Consider the following 15,672-nt stretch of genomic DNA (forward strand, 5'->3'; position numbering starts at 1 on the left):
CTTAATACTATGCACTTCTCTCTCTCTCTCCCTCTCTCTCTCTCTCTCTCTCTCTCTCTCTCTCTCTCTCTCTGGATCAGTTTCCTTCACTGGCTTTCTTTCACCTACTTTCTCCTATAGGGGAGTAGCTTTCCTTTCCCATTCAACCCACCAAAAATGGAAAATGAATTTAAGTTTACCCATGTTTAGATCCCTCTTAATGTACTACTCTCACTGGTTCAAGATTTAATATTTGCTGAATCCCAAATCCCCAAGCTAGGATTGTACCTAATTTCAGTTTTCTCTCTCATTTTGTCCTAATAGCTCTGAGCTACCCTATCAGCCCTTGTGGATCAAAATTTTTGTTTCTCTAAAATAAGGAATGTTTTCTATCTTATCATTTCTCAATTTGAATTTATATAAAATTGACATATAGGTTAACATTTCTTCTGACTCACAGGGTCTTCCATTAGGTAAATGAGATCTAAATAGAAAGCAACATAAATGAATTCACTAGCTTGCATACTTGGCAAAGAAGGGAAGAAAATAGCTTTGCTAGGAAGGCTGAAGGGTCCAGATCCATTCCATCCTCTATATTAACTTTTGCTCTTTCAGAGGTATGACTCCTTAGAACTGATGTCGCTCCCACCACAACATTTAAATCCAAATATTCTACTAGGTTCTCATGATCTCAGCAACTGTTCCCTATTATGCTGGATGTACCAGTTCTTTCTATCAATCTGGCTCTGGATTCTCTTACCCCTAACTCCATTTTCCAAAGGAGGGGAAGGCAATCTTGAGAGTTAAGACGAATGCATCCAAAGTGTCAGCCTTTCCCCAAATCCTTCCTCTCTTAGGAAGGTTTGCCTTTCTCCCTAGAGCCAGAAAATATTTTAGTCTCTTGCAAAATCAACAGTGGTATATTTGACATTTGCAAATATGCAGCACAAGCAGAAAAGTAAACATCAACACTTATAAAATCAGAGATGGCCATCCCAGGTCATCATCTCAGGATGCCATTCCACAGCAAAAGCCCTTCCACGTAACTGCAAGAAATAGAACAAAATGCAAAGCATCACTTGGCAAGCTGTTTTCAATGACCACTGCTCTAAATAATATAGAGGATATGGTATATGGAAATATGCCAGCAATTTTTGTATTATTTATAGAACATGAAAAACACCACAGCAAAACAATGCCAATTGCTATATCAATAGGTCTCTAAAGTAACAGAATTAAACATTCTTATTAAGCATTAAGCTATATGCAAACAAGCAGTAATACAATGTATAATAGATAAATTAAGTACTCAAATACTCCTAAACAACAAAGCAAGAAACAGTAGCAAAATTCAGGACAGGCAATAAGTAACACAAGAATCACTCAGCAAATGCAATTGCTTCCAGGGGTCATGCTACATGAATACATTTTTCTCTTTTTTTTTTTTTTTAGGTGTTTTTGCAAGGCAAATGGGGTTAAGTGGCTTTCCCAAGGCCACACAGTTAGGCAATTATTAAGTATCTGAGGCCAGATTTGAACTCAGGTACTCCTGACTCCAGGGCCAGTGCTCTATCGACTGTGCCACCTAGCTGCCCCGTGAACACATTTTTCAAGCCATATGTGTAACCTCTTCTCCAGGTTCACCTGTAGTTTCATGGGTTAACCCAAATAGATAGAGCTCCTTTGTGACTTGCTGGTCTAGCCATCTCCTCAGGAAACTCTATAGGTCTGAGGTCTTAAGACCTGAGTTCAAATCCGGCCTCAGATACTTACCAGCTGTGTGACCCTAGACAAGTAACTTGATCTCTTGTTTCCTCAGTTTCCTTAACTGTAAGACTGAGATAATAATAACACCTACTTCATAACTCTACCCTCACAGTAAATAGAGTGGCATCAGGAAGACCTGGATTCAAATCCAACCTCAGAAACTTTTTAGCTGTGGGACCCTGGGAAAAGTCATTTCACCTTGTTTGCCTCAGTTTCCTAATCTGTAAAAAGAGCTGGAGAAGGAAATGGTAAACCACACTAGTATCTCTGCCAAGAAAATTCTCAAAAGGGGTCACAAAGAGTCAGACTTGACTAAGCAACAACTTCATACAGTTGTGAAGATCAAATGAGATAATATGCTTATTCTCTGCCCGTTGTACCTGAACAAGTTGATGACATGTACTCATCATAATGCACTCTGAACTTGAGACCAACCCCTGGTTTACCAGCTAGTATGAGAGCTAGAACTTGAATCCCAGTCTTCTTGATTCCAAATACTGCATTTCATATAAATGTCAGAGGCTGAATTTGAACTCAGATCCTCCTGACTTCAGGGCCTGCTCTCTATCCACTGTGCCACCTGGCTGATCTGTACATCCGAGCTATATAGTCTAGCTCACAGGCAGTTTTTGTATTTAATCAGAATTTCAGAATTTGAAGGAATGTTATCTAGATTGATAAAAATTCTATTTTTGGAAACCATTAAGGAAAAAAAAGATTCCTATTCTTCTCATTCCTTCCAGCACCACTCCCCCCAACAAAAATCAGAGCAAGAGATTTAAAATAAATTAAGCTCCTATATATGGAAAGAAAGACAAGAATGAAAAAAAAAGTCTGATCTTATGAAAATTTGTCAAATGCAGGTTTAATACTTTTTTTTGCAAGGCAATGGGGTTAAGTGGCTTGCCCAAGGCCACACAGCTAGGTAATTATTAAGTGTCTTGAGGTCAGATTTGAATTCAGGTACTCCTGACTCCAGGGCAGGTGCTCTATCCACTGCGCCACCTAGCCGCCCCAGGTTTAATATTTTTTAAGAAGCAGTAGAAACAGATCAGTAATAGAATGGCTGAATTAGAATTAAAATTCTGTGTGTTCACCCAGTGTAATAAACTACAAGAACCAGGCAGCTGCAAAAAAACATGGTATTAAGTGAGATCATGGACCTAGAGAAATTGTACCTGAACAGGTGTTTTCACCTGTATAATAAGGTTCTACAGGACATTAACCTTCTGGGCTCTTAATGAGTCATATACACCAGTTAAAATGGAAGAGAGGGGTGTGGTTGAGGCAGGCTGAGGCAGACCTACACAGAATACAAGGAAACCTGGAATAGAGAATTAGCAAATAGTGGGTGTGGGGTGTGTGTATGTGTGTGTGTGTGGGGGGTGTATGTGTGTGTGTGTGTGTGTGTGTGTGTCTGTGCTTCCAAGTCCTTCTTGGGAAAATGTACAGAGCATGCAAACTGACTCAGGAATATCTTGACATATATATTCCAAATAGAGTAACTTGTCAAAGAAGGAGTGTCTAGAGACAACTTTTAGGAACAGCATAATGGTCTGAGAAAAGAACTGATTGCCAAGAAGGTTTTGAGGAGAAGAATGATAGGTATTGTCTGAAGAACTTTTGAGGTGCCTTTGTGACATGTGAATCCTGCTTCCCAGGTCAGTGTGGTGGTGATACATACTTAAGGATTAAGAGAAATGATAGTTCTCAACCTTTCCTCTCATCAAAAAAAAAAATTCAGCATCTTTGGTTATCAGAAAATGAAAAAAAATTAAACTCAAAATAGACTTTGTAACTGCTCTGCTGGCTTTGGGAGTGGTTTTGGAGTCAAAAGATGAAAAAAATGAACTATTTCCTTGTGCCAAATTGTCAGACAACCTGTTCAATTTGGGTGCCTGAGAAACAGGTTTATATTTCAAGTATAATGTCCTTCTCAGTTTGGAGTTTTTTGCTTTGCCTTGTTAGAGAAAGTGTTATAAACTAAAAACTGCTAGAAATTGTGCTGCTATTTGAATTGATTTATTTTTTTAAAACATTATGGTGGGGCAGCTAGGTGGCACAGTGGATAGAGCACCAGCCCTGGAGTCAGGAATACCTGAGTTCAAATTCGACCTCAGACACTTAATAATTACCTAGCTGTGTGGCCTTGGGCAAGTCACTTAATCCCATTGCCTAGCAAAAACCTAAAAAAAAAAACCAAACCATTATGGGACAAGGTGACTTTTTTTAACTGAGTTCCTTCAAGTCTGTTCATTCAGGATATAGAATGTTGTATTTCATGTCTACCAAGAGGTACTGTATAGTCTGTATAGATGCCAGGCTCTCCCTGGATGGTTTATTGAGACCAGAGTGACCAAAAGGATACCTATTATTCCGACAGCCCAAAACCCTGAGGCCACTGAGAACAGTTCAATTCCACGGCCATTCGTTAATCCCTCTCCTGAGTATCCACAACCATAAACTATCCACATTTGAAGATTTAGGTCCAATTGCCTCAAAGTCATGTTCCTTTTTGGGATGTGGATAATAATATTTGAAGTGAAGAAAGAAGGGAGGTGAAAATTAAAATGAGAACCTAGAGTACTATTGTTGCATAATCTACTATCTTTGCCAACTATTTGCACAATGCTGTGGTCAAGAGAACTCAGAATACTTTCCTCCTTTTTATTGCAACCCCTGATCTGAAGGCAGGTAAATGTAAGTGGCTAGGATGAAAATAAAAAATGGTACTATAAAAAATGGTTTAACCATAGGGAAATAAGTCTTTAAATATCAGACTTCAAATTCAACTTTTTTTAATTTTATTTTTTTTCAAATTCAACTTTTAAAAATAGAATAGGAACTTTTTCATTTGGGAAAGGAATTGTGTCCAAATATTTTCTTTTTTTCATATCTAGCCAATAAACTTAAACGTTAAAAAAAACCCAATTTAATTGGTAAGTAGGAATTCTTTTGAAGTATAATTCTGCTCTCTTTCCAACTGTTTTGGGTACTGTTGCATGTTTATAACCTTTTCTTGCAGATGTTATATTTTATGAAAAGTGACTCACCAGGGTGGTACTAGTATCTTCTGTACAGAATGAAATCCCCTGAGGGCTGTTTGATTGCACAAGCCTGGTTCTCCTAAAACCTGAAATATCTACAGAAAATATTTCTGGAAAAACAAATGAGTGAGAGTTAGTATGGCATAGTGAATGAACAGAGAACTGACCTAGGAGTCAAGAAGGACCTGAGTTCAAATCCCTTGTTAGATACTACTGGCTATTTATGACCCTGAAAACTTAGAGTTCATACAGAACTATTATTGCAGATATGTATTGGTAGGAATTTCCCCAAGGAAGGCTGGGATAAAGGGAGAATAGAAAGAGATGGAGAACCAGAGACATAAAAATCTTTGTTATGAATATGTGACTGAAGCAGGGGAGGAAACCTTATCTACTTTTCTCTGGGGGGGGGGGAGAGGCATCATGAACGAGGTATCTGCTTGGTGGAATTTGGTTTTAGGTTTGCAGAATATTTTTCTTTGGTAGAAATACTTTCTAATGGCTTTTGGTTTCAAGGTACAAAAGTCAGTTAACATAATTCTTAACACTTTCTCCTGTGACTTGGGCCATTCTCTTCTTCAGGCATAGATAATCTATAGTTAGTCTTTGTGCTCTAAATGCTTTGATTCTGTGAGTCTACTGTATGTGAACTTCTAATTAGGACTACTGTATGTGTGTGTGTGTGTGTGTGTGTGTGTGTGTGTATTCAGAGGATGAGGAGGGAAGAAATCAATAGCAAAAACCTAGAAGACAATGTTCCTGTTTATGACATATGGCTAAATAAGGTCAAAAATATAAATGAAGACTTACAGCTAAAAGGAAATATAGAAGCCATCTCATACAACTTCATTTTATATCTAACATTGTGGAACACCAGAGACTTTGGGGCATTATACCCTCTTTCTATTCACTAAGAAGTCCCTCTTCTCTGAACCCATGTGTACAATCTGGACTGAGTTCAGTCCTAGAAGAGTTTGACTGTTAATAAGAGTTTTAGATTTTTTTTTCTTATATTCAGGCTTATTAAATACTCCTTTTCAGAGGTCTAAGGAAAACTCAAATTTGAACTCATGTCTAGGGTCTCCCCAAAAAAGAAGAATAGAAAGATAATCAAGATACATATGAACTAGATATGGGACAGCTATTTATTTTCTACACACAAAAGGAATGCTAAACACAAAACACAAATGAATATTGTCAGAAAGACTTTTAAAAAGATTTGGTAAATTATTAACTACAAGTTTGTTCTCCAAGTAATTTCATCAGAAGAAAAATAATTTTTCAGGATTGATGAACAAATATTTTCATCCTTCACCTCAGTTCTTGAGTGTCCTCCCAAAATCTATGTCCATTGGCCAGGGTTTTGAATTCTACCTCTTGTTGGTGATTATCTTCCCTGATGAAAACACTTCCAGGACCCCTGATTAACTCAAAATCTCTAGATTTATTGACAGCACAAGCTCACCACTAAGTTTATATACTTCCATTTCAGGTTGATTTTTCAGTTTCCTATATTTAGGAGAGAAACTCAAAAACCAAAGAAGGAACTCTGGCTCTGAGATCTACTCTCAGGTTCACTTAGGTAGGACTTGAGCTTTTAGTCCATGCTCAAGGCCATGTGTTAACCAGAATGGAGGACAAAAAGCAGCCTGTTCCAGGAAAAGGTCTCTTTCCTATTCTCAAAGATAGGCAGCTAGTTGGCATAACGTTCAGAGTACCAGCCCTGGAGTCAGGAGGGCCTGAGTTCAAATCTGACCTCAGACACTTAATATTTGCCTAGCTGTGTGACCTTGGGCAAGTCACTCAACCCCCATTGCCTTAAATAAATTTGAAAAAAAAAAAGAAGGAAAGAGAAAGAGACCTTTTAAAGGTTGACTACATCATTGATTCATCATGCTTTGTTGTCAATAAGGAAATTGCTTTGTCATTCTCAAAGTGCCCTTTAGTGTCTAATCACACATTTCTGTCCAAAATCATTGTACTCCAAAATAATCAAGTTCCAAGCCAGAGTATGTGGCTGATCACAAGCAGAAAGGGAAATTCCATGAATGCTCCACAAAAATCATTTCCATACAGATGAAGAAACAGTGCCAAAATGAGAAAGGGATTTATTCAAGATCACAAAATTAGTTAGTGGCAAAGTTGGAACCTGAGTACAGTTCTACTGACACCCAGGTCACTGCTCTTTCCACTAAACTAGTCTGCCTCAGAATGAAAATGAAGCCAGTCTCATAAGTGATTGGGTCAAAAGTCTCTTTTACAGGGTGGCTAGGTGGCTCAGTGGATACAGCACCTGCCCTGGAGTCAGGAGTACCTGAGGTCAAACCTGACCTCAATAATTAACCTCCTGTGTGGCCTTGGGAAAACCACTTAACCCCATTTGACTTGCAAAAAAAAAAAAGAATAGTCAAATCTCTCTTTTACATAGAAGGAAATAGAAACTATCTCCTTGGCTGAGTTGACTGCAAAAGGAATCAAACTGGTTTCTGGTTTCCACCTTTACCAATAGAACCCTGCATGGACATAGAATAAACTGAACACCTGGAGGTCTTGAAAACTGTTGAAAGTAACTCACATGGGGCGGCTAGGTGGCATAGTGGATAAAGCATCAGCCCTGGAGTCAGGAGTGCCTGGGTTCAAATCCGGTCTCAGACACTTAATAATTACCTAGCTGCATGGCCTTGGGCATTCCACTTAACCCCATTTCCCTTGCAAAAAAAAAACCTAAAAAAAAAAAGTAACTCACAGGAAAAAAAGAAAGTAACTCACAGGACTGCTTCCCTCACTGCTGTGTGATGAGCTAGAATGCCTTTCATTTAAAAAAAAAAAATGGGGTAACAGAGCATGGAGCAGCCAGTTGATACAATGGATAGAATGATGGGACTAGAGCTGGGAAGACCTGAATTCAAATCCAACCTCAGATAACTTACTAGTTAGTTAACCTTGGTCAAGTCACATAATCCTATTTGCCTCAGTTTTCTGATCTATAAAATGAGGAGAAAAAAAAGCAAACCACTCCTGTATCTTTGCCAAGAAAACCCCCAAATGGGGTCACCAAAAGTCAAACATGACTGAAATGACTGAACAACAAAAACAAAATATTGAGAGCATGGAACAGGCATCAATCAATGAATATTTAGCAAGTACTGCTTTATGCTAAACACGAAAGAAAGGTAGAAGCTAGTTCTTGCCTTCAGGGAGGTCACAATCTAATGGGGAGAAGACATGCAAATAATTATGCTTTTATATTATATATATGATAAATTAAAAATTGGTAATAGATACAACTCTTTCTCCCCTGAGGCCCCTGTGTGTACCCATTTATAAAATTTTTTCCAAGGCTTGATAAGCATTTCAGCATTCACCTTCCCTGAACAATCTAAACTGACCTAATACTCTCTCTCACAAATCATTTACAAATTATCAGTAGATTCCTTCCAAGAGTATATATACATACATACATTTATATTTTTTTCTGGTTAGCGTCTTCCTGTCTATTAAAATCAAAACCAATACAAAGGAGCAGCATCTGGCAGCCTAACAGAATGAAAATCTGTCAATCTACCAAACTGGTAGGAAAAGTAGGTATAGGATATATGGAGTATTGTAATGGTATTATTAGGATTATTCATTACATCATATTTGTTCATCAGGCTAATTAAATTAAGGCTAGTGCTCTATTTCACTGATGCATTGCAGAGGACTGAATCAATCCTAAGTGGAAGGTCCTACTTTTGATAATAGAAATGATTTAGGACAAGTAGGTCAATCTCAAAATGTAAGAGGTAGTGTAGGAATATTTCGATGAAAAATAGACCAGTCTTTGGATTTCAAAATCAAGGCAAAACAAAGATGTAAGGTAAGAAGGTAAATAAGCAGTCATCTTAATGTTTTATTAGGCTATAGGAGAATCAGACATTGGGTATAATCCTGGAACAGTATAAGATATGACCTTGTGAAAATATTAGTAATAACCTCAGGAGGAGAATAGATTATGATGTGAGCAATGGACTTATGGAACTACTGTGATTCTAAGTTATCCATAGTTATAAAAATGTGTAGGCAGCACAGTGTAATAGAAGGATAATGAAGTAACTTGGATTTGAAACCCACCTTCAGCATCTATTTGATGTGTCTTTACTAAAAGCAGTTTATTTAACCACATCTGTAAGGGGATAATGATAATAGCTACCTCTCAAGAGTTGTAAATGAGATGTTGTATGATACACACTTTGTAAACCTTAAAGTATTATGTGAATTCATCTGTTGTTATTTGGAAGGAAAAAATAGTAAAGATGCTATGGAACCATGGTGACTAAGGGATGATTAAGTCAAAGAGAAAAGACTGAAAAGGAGCCAGCTAACTAGCTATCCTGCCTTTCTTATGCTCTAATACTATTTAGATACTCCTTTCTTAAGTGTATCAGGAGAGGGAGGACACTAAAGAAAAGTCATATTTGTACTAAAACACATCAATTTTAAAATTATAAAAAAAGAGTCTTCCTGAGATCATTGTAGGAAAATTCCCTTGCCAAAAAAAAAAAAAGATGCTATTTTGTTATGCCTGAATCTTCACAACAAATGAGTCGGCATACAGAATTTCTTGTTTGTTCATTAGGTTAATCTTTTATATAGTATTTCATTTGCTATTTTGCCACCATTTCATTTTATCCCATGCTTCTTCTTCAAAAAAATCTTTCTGAAAATTTCCAATTCAAAGTTCAGATATTACTAGACTTTTTTCCATGCCTCCAATCTTCACCAAGCTGACAAAACCATTCAAATTCTTCTTGCTTTTGCAATAAATAAAGGTTTTCCTCTCCTCTACCAATCACAAAGTTCACTTACCAAAATTTGCCTAAATAAGATGACTTCTATAGTGTGGCTTCAATTCATTTTATTCTGAGTTGTTCCTAACTATTTCTTATTCTTTGGGAAAATGGTCTTTCCCTTGCTTAGGAGGAAACAGGCTGATTTAGAATAAAAAGAAGAGGGAACTTTGTATCAGAGCCTGGTTTACAATATGGGTAATGATTTCCCACTAACTACTTTATTATGGCAAAATAGATAGCCATTAACCAAAGTGTCCCCAAGGGATAGTGCAAATTAAGGATGACTTAGAAAGTTGTGGTATAGCATAGAAGCAGCATAATCAATAACAGCAGCAGCAGCAGCAATATTTCAGTTTTTTTCTTCACAGAATCTAAGCACTCTGTTTTGTGGGACCTCCAAGGTTTACAATAACAATGGTTACATTCTTTCTGATGAAAAAATTTTCATGTTCCCTACCAGATATTTCTGTCTGTGAAAGTACAGTTTGGGGGATAGGTTCTACCTGGAGCAAGAGATGCTACTGTGAACAAAATTTAAAACTGGATTTAAGAAAATGAGTGTTAATTCCCAGAACCCAGTTAAGATCATTGGGCAAACCCCAGATAGTGCTAAAAAAAAAAAAATAACAGGAAAGACCTGAAACCTGATATCACCCACCTGGGAGCAGAGCCTGACTAACATAAAGTTACTAATCAAGAAATAGACCAAATTTTAAAAATGATAAAAAAAAAAAAGAAAGAACCCAACCACAGATATAAAATAGCTTCTTGTAAAGCTTCAAGGAAATATGTAAAATAGTAATAAGCCCAAAAAGAGTTCTTAGAAAAGTTTAAAAAGGATTCTAAAAATCCAATAAGAGAGGCCAAGGAAAAAAATTGGAAAAGAGATGAGTAATGAAAGAAAATTATAAAAAGAAAGTCATCCAAATGGAAAGTGATCCAAAAACTTACAAAAGAAAATAACACCTTAAAAATTAGAACTGGGCAAAAAGGAAGTTAATGACTTCATAACACATCAAGAAACAATAAAATAAAATCAAAAGAATTAAAAAATAGAAGAGAATGTGAAACTTCATTGGAAAAACAACTGATCTGTAAAATAGATTGAGGAGAAATAATATGAGAATTGTTGGACTACCTGAAAGTTATGATCAAAAAAGGAGGTACATACTATAGTTCAAAATATCATTAAGGAAAGTTGCCTGAAGTTTTAGAACTAAAGGGTAAAATTGAAAATAAAAAAAAATCCACCAGTCAACACCTGAAAGAGAATTCAAAATGAAAACACAGGAAAATTATGGCTAAATTTCAAAGCTCTCAGGTCAAGAAGAAAATATTAGGGGCGGCTAGGTGGCACAGTGAATAGAGCATTGGCCTTGGAGTCAGGAGTACCTGGGTTCAAATCCGACCTCAGACACTTAATAATTACCTAGCCATGTGGCCTTGGCCAAGCCACTTAACCCCATTGCCTTGAAAAATCTTAAAAAAAAAAAAAATTACAAGCAACTAGGAAGGAACAATTTAAATATTGTGGAGCTGCAGTCAGGATAGCACAAGATTTAGCAGTTTCTACCTTAAAAAACTGAAGGGTATGGAATATAATATTCCAAAGAGCAAAGGAATGCATTTGTAACCAAGAATAATCTACCCAACAAAGCCGAGTATAATCCAGCAAGGAAAAATGGATATTTAATGAAATAAAAGATTTTTAGGTATTCTTGAGGGAAAAACCAGAACTCAAAAGAAAATTTGACTTACAAGAATCAGGAGAAACATAATAAAGTAAACATGGAAAGCTAATTATGGGGGGGGTTAAATAAATTTAAACCATTTATTTCTTATATGGGAAAATGATATTTTTAATTCTTTTTTAGGATATTTTTAATTCTTAAAAATATATCATCATTATGGTACTTTGAAAAAATATACATAGATTGGCTTAAGGTGAGTTGAGTATGATGGAATGATCCTAAAAAATTAAAATGAAAAAGAAGATAAAAGGAATAAATTATCTATTTAAAAAATAAGAAGCACAAATGAAAGAACTGCTATAGTGAAGGTAAAGATAGCTTAGAGAGCAGGTAGTGTAGAAATTGTATTTTCAACAAAATCGGGATAAATATATTTCGTAGGGTTTAAAGGTTTTCTTAGCTTACCAAAAATAGGAGGACAAGGGGGTAAGATAAGGGAGGGATTCTTAGAAGGGTATGCAGATTAAGGAGGCAGTACTCAGAAGTTAGATTTCTGAAGAGGGATAGGGTAAAAGAGAGAGAGAAGGATAACCAATGAGGAAAAATAAAATGGAAATATACAACTAGTATGTCTAACTTTGACTGTGAATGACATGATCTCAACCATAAAACAAAAAAAAAGAGCAGAATGGATTAAAAATTAATAACTATTATGTTGTTTACAAGAAAGACATTTAAAAATGAGAGATACACAATGTAAAAATAAAGGACTCTAATAGATATAAAAAAACAGGGGTAGCAAACATGATCTCAGGCAAAGTTAAAGCTAAAAGAGATTTAATTAAAAGAGATAAAGAGGAAAATTACATTATTTTAATAGGTACCATAGATAATAAAGTCATATAAATATTGGTTAAATATAGAAAAGGAGGAATATTAAATGTATCCTTATATCATAATGCAATAAATTACATTTAATAAAGGACCATAGGAATACAACTTAAAAGTTAATTGGAAGGGGCAGCTAGGTGTTGATAGAACACTGGCCCTGGAGACAGGAGGACCTGAGTTCAAATCCAGACTCAGACACTTAATAATTACCTAGTGTGTGGGGCGGCTAGGTGGCGCAGTGGGTAGAGCGCCAGCCCTGGAGTCAGGTACTCCTGAATTCAAATCCAACCTCAGACACTTAATAATTGCCTAGCTGTGTGGCCTTGGGCAAGCCACTTAACCCCATTTTCCTTGCAAAAATCCTAAAATAAATAAATAAATAGATAGATAGATAGATAAATAGATAAATAAATAAATAAATAGTCACCCTAGCTTGTGATCTTGGTCAAGTCACTTAACTCTATTACCTTATAAAAACAAAAACAAAAAGAAAAGTTAATTGAAGATTAAAAAATCTAATTTTTTTTTTAGGTTTTTGCAAGGCAAACGGGGTTAAGTGGCTTGACCAAGGCCACACAGCTAGGCAATTATTAAGTGTCTGAGACCGGATTTGAACCCAGGTACTCCTGACTGCAAGGCTGGTGCTCTATCCACTATGCCACCTAGCCTAAATAATCTAATCTTAAAGATTAAATAATCTAATCTTAAAGAATGTGTAGGTTAAAGAACAGATTATAGAAACAAATAATTTTACAAAAGAATAATGAGACTATATCAAAACTTAAGAGATACAGCAAAAGCAGTAATTGGAGTAAAATTTATATCTCTAAGTGCTTACAAAAATAAAATAGAAAGAGATGGCTAGGTGGCGCAGTGGATAGAGCATTGGCCCTGGAGTCAGGAGTACCTGAGTTCAAATCTGGCCTCAGAAACTCAATAATTTCCTAGCTGTGTGGCCTTGGGCAAGCACTTAACCCCATTTGCCTTGCAAAAATCCTAAATAAATAAATAAAAATAAAATAAGAAGCACATCAATAAATTGGGTATACAATTTTTAAAAAGTAGAAAAAGAACAAAATTTAAATCCCCAATTAAATACCAAACTGAAAATCCTGAAATTTAAAGATGAGATTAATAAAATCAACAGTAAGAAAACCATTGAATTAATAAATAAAACTTGCAATTACTTTTGTAAAAAACAAAAAAGTAGATAAACCATTGGTTAGTATGATTAAAAAGAGAGGAAAAAAAGTCAAACCACTAGTATTAAAAATGAAAAGGGTGACTATACCACTGATGAAGATGAAATTATTAAGAGTTATTTTGCTAACTTATATGCCAATAATTTTAACAATTTGAGTGAAATGGGAGAATAATTACCAAAAAAAAAATAAACTGCCCAAATTAACAGAATAGGCCATAAATGAACTTCCTAAGAAAAAAGTATCAGTAGCAGAAACAAGTGAATGGAATTATATCCAAAGGGTACACCCTACTAAACAATACCTTTATTACATTTGTTTCCAAGGTGATCAGGGAAAAAGAAAAAGAACCTATATTCTAAAATATTTATAGCAACTTTCTGTGGTGGCAAAGAACTGGAAATTGAGGGAATACCCATTAATTGGGGAATAGCTGAATAAATTGTGGTATATGATTGGGATGGAAAACTACTTTGCTGTGAGAATTGATGAGCAGGTTGATTTTAGGAAAACATGAAAAGACTTGCATGAAATAATGAAAACTGAAACTAATAGAACCAAGAGATTGCTGTTTATAGCAATAGCAACATAGTTTGAGGAGTAAATGTGAATGACTAAGTCATGCTGAATTATGTGAGTATTCAAATCTACTACAAAGGATTAATGGATAAAAATGCTATTCACCTCTCGAGAAAGAGGTGTAGCTCCACATTCATTTTTGGGTCAAATATTGACCTCCTCTGATGTGGAGTAGGAGGGAACAACTTGGAATTCAAATACATCAAAAAAATAAATTTTTTAAAAAAGATTGCTGACCAGAGAGATAAAGATTTTGCTTTATCATCTTATCCAAACTTCAATATAACAAAATTAATGTTAAGAGCCAAAGATAGTGAAGGTAACTAAAAATGAGGGAATAAAAATATAATGCTATATAACTCTGTAAAGTCCTGTGACTCTTATTAGTAAGCAATCCAAGGAGAAATGTATAAAGATAGCTCAAATTACATAATGTTAAATACATTATCTCATTTGGGCCTCACATTCATCTTGTAAGATAGAAGCTACAACTTGTATTATACCTACTTTAGAGGTGAAATAATTGATGGTTAGAAATACTAAGAAATTTGCATGTCTCACAGCATGTGGTTTTCTATAAAAAACTGCTGATCTGGTGTCCAAAAATAACAACAATAATATTAACTAACATTTAGATAGCTCTTTATAATTATTAATTCATTTAATTCTCATACCAACCTAGGTAGGTGCCATTATTATGCCTATTTTACAGATGGGAAAACTGAGGTAAGCCTGGTTAAGTGGTTTGCCCAGGGTCACACAGCTATTAAGAGTCTAAGATCAAATTTGAACTCAGGTCTTCCTGACTCCAGGTCTGGCACTCTAACCACTGCTCTACCATGTTGCATCCTATTCCAGAATTGGGAGGGAATACGATTCTTTGGGTAAGACAGGTCATATATATGTATATAGTGGTTTCCTAAAAGTATTAGTGCAGTTTTAAGCAAAGAAAACTGAATGTTAACAGCTCTTAAATAGATGGAATTTGTCACAAAGGTTATTGTCATTTTCAAGTGAAAAAAAAATAACCTAATTAGAGTAGTATAAGCCACTCTTGTCAATATTACTGTGTGCAAGATTCTAGGTCCAACTATACCACTTACAAGCTGTGTGACCTATCATTTAAATCATTTAAACTCTTTGAATCTTGGTCTTCACAGAGTTGTTGTGAAGGTCAAAGGAAATAATATATATTTGAATTTTAAAGAGCTAAATAGATATGTAACTCCTGGTTTGGTGGAAAGGGGCTCAAGTCTTGGTTATAAAGATTGGGGCCTACCCTTTCTTATTATTGAAGAACAATTAGGAGTTTATCTGGAACCTAAATATTACTTCTCCTAGATTAATAATATATAAGGGAGGAGAGAGAGAGAGAGAATGAGAATGGTGGATAGGCAGATGGATAGATAGACAGACATAGATGGACGGACAGACAGGCAGGCAGACAGATAGATACATAGATACATAGACAGATAGATGGATCAATTGATAGATAAATAGACGGATACATGGATAGAAAGATAGACAAGTGAATGAGTGGGTGGATTGAATGGATGACTGTCTAGACAGACAGATAAATAAATATTTTTTTAAGGTTTTTGAAAGGCAATGGGGTTAAGTGGCTTGCCCAAGGTCATATTAAGTATATGATGTCGGATTTGAACTCAGGTCCTCCTGACTCCAG

At 35.6% G+C, this 15,672-nt stretch overlaps 1 protein-coding gene across 3 annotated transcripts in view; it reads left to right on the forward strand.

The window, feature by feature from the left end:
- Positions 1–15,672, forward strand: part of CMKLR2 (chemerin chemokine-like receptor 2) — a 100,970-nt gene that overhangs the window by 71,392 nt on the left and 13,906 nt on the right. The window lies entirely within an intron of this gene.

This window comes from Macrotis lagotis, chromosome 6 (genome assembly GCF_037893015.1).
Source record: "Macrotis lagotis isolate mMagLag1 chromosome 6, bilby.v1.9.chrom.fasta, whole genome shotgun sequence".
In the NCBI taxonomy this organism is placed as follows: domain Eukaryota; kingdom Metazoa; phylum Chordata; class Mammalia; order Peramelemorphia; family Peramelidae; genus Macrotis; species Macrotis lagotis.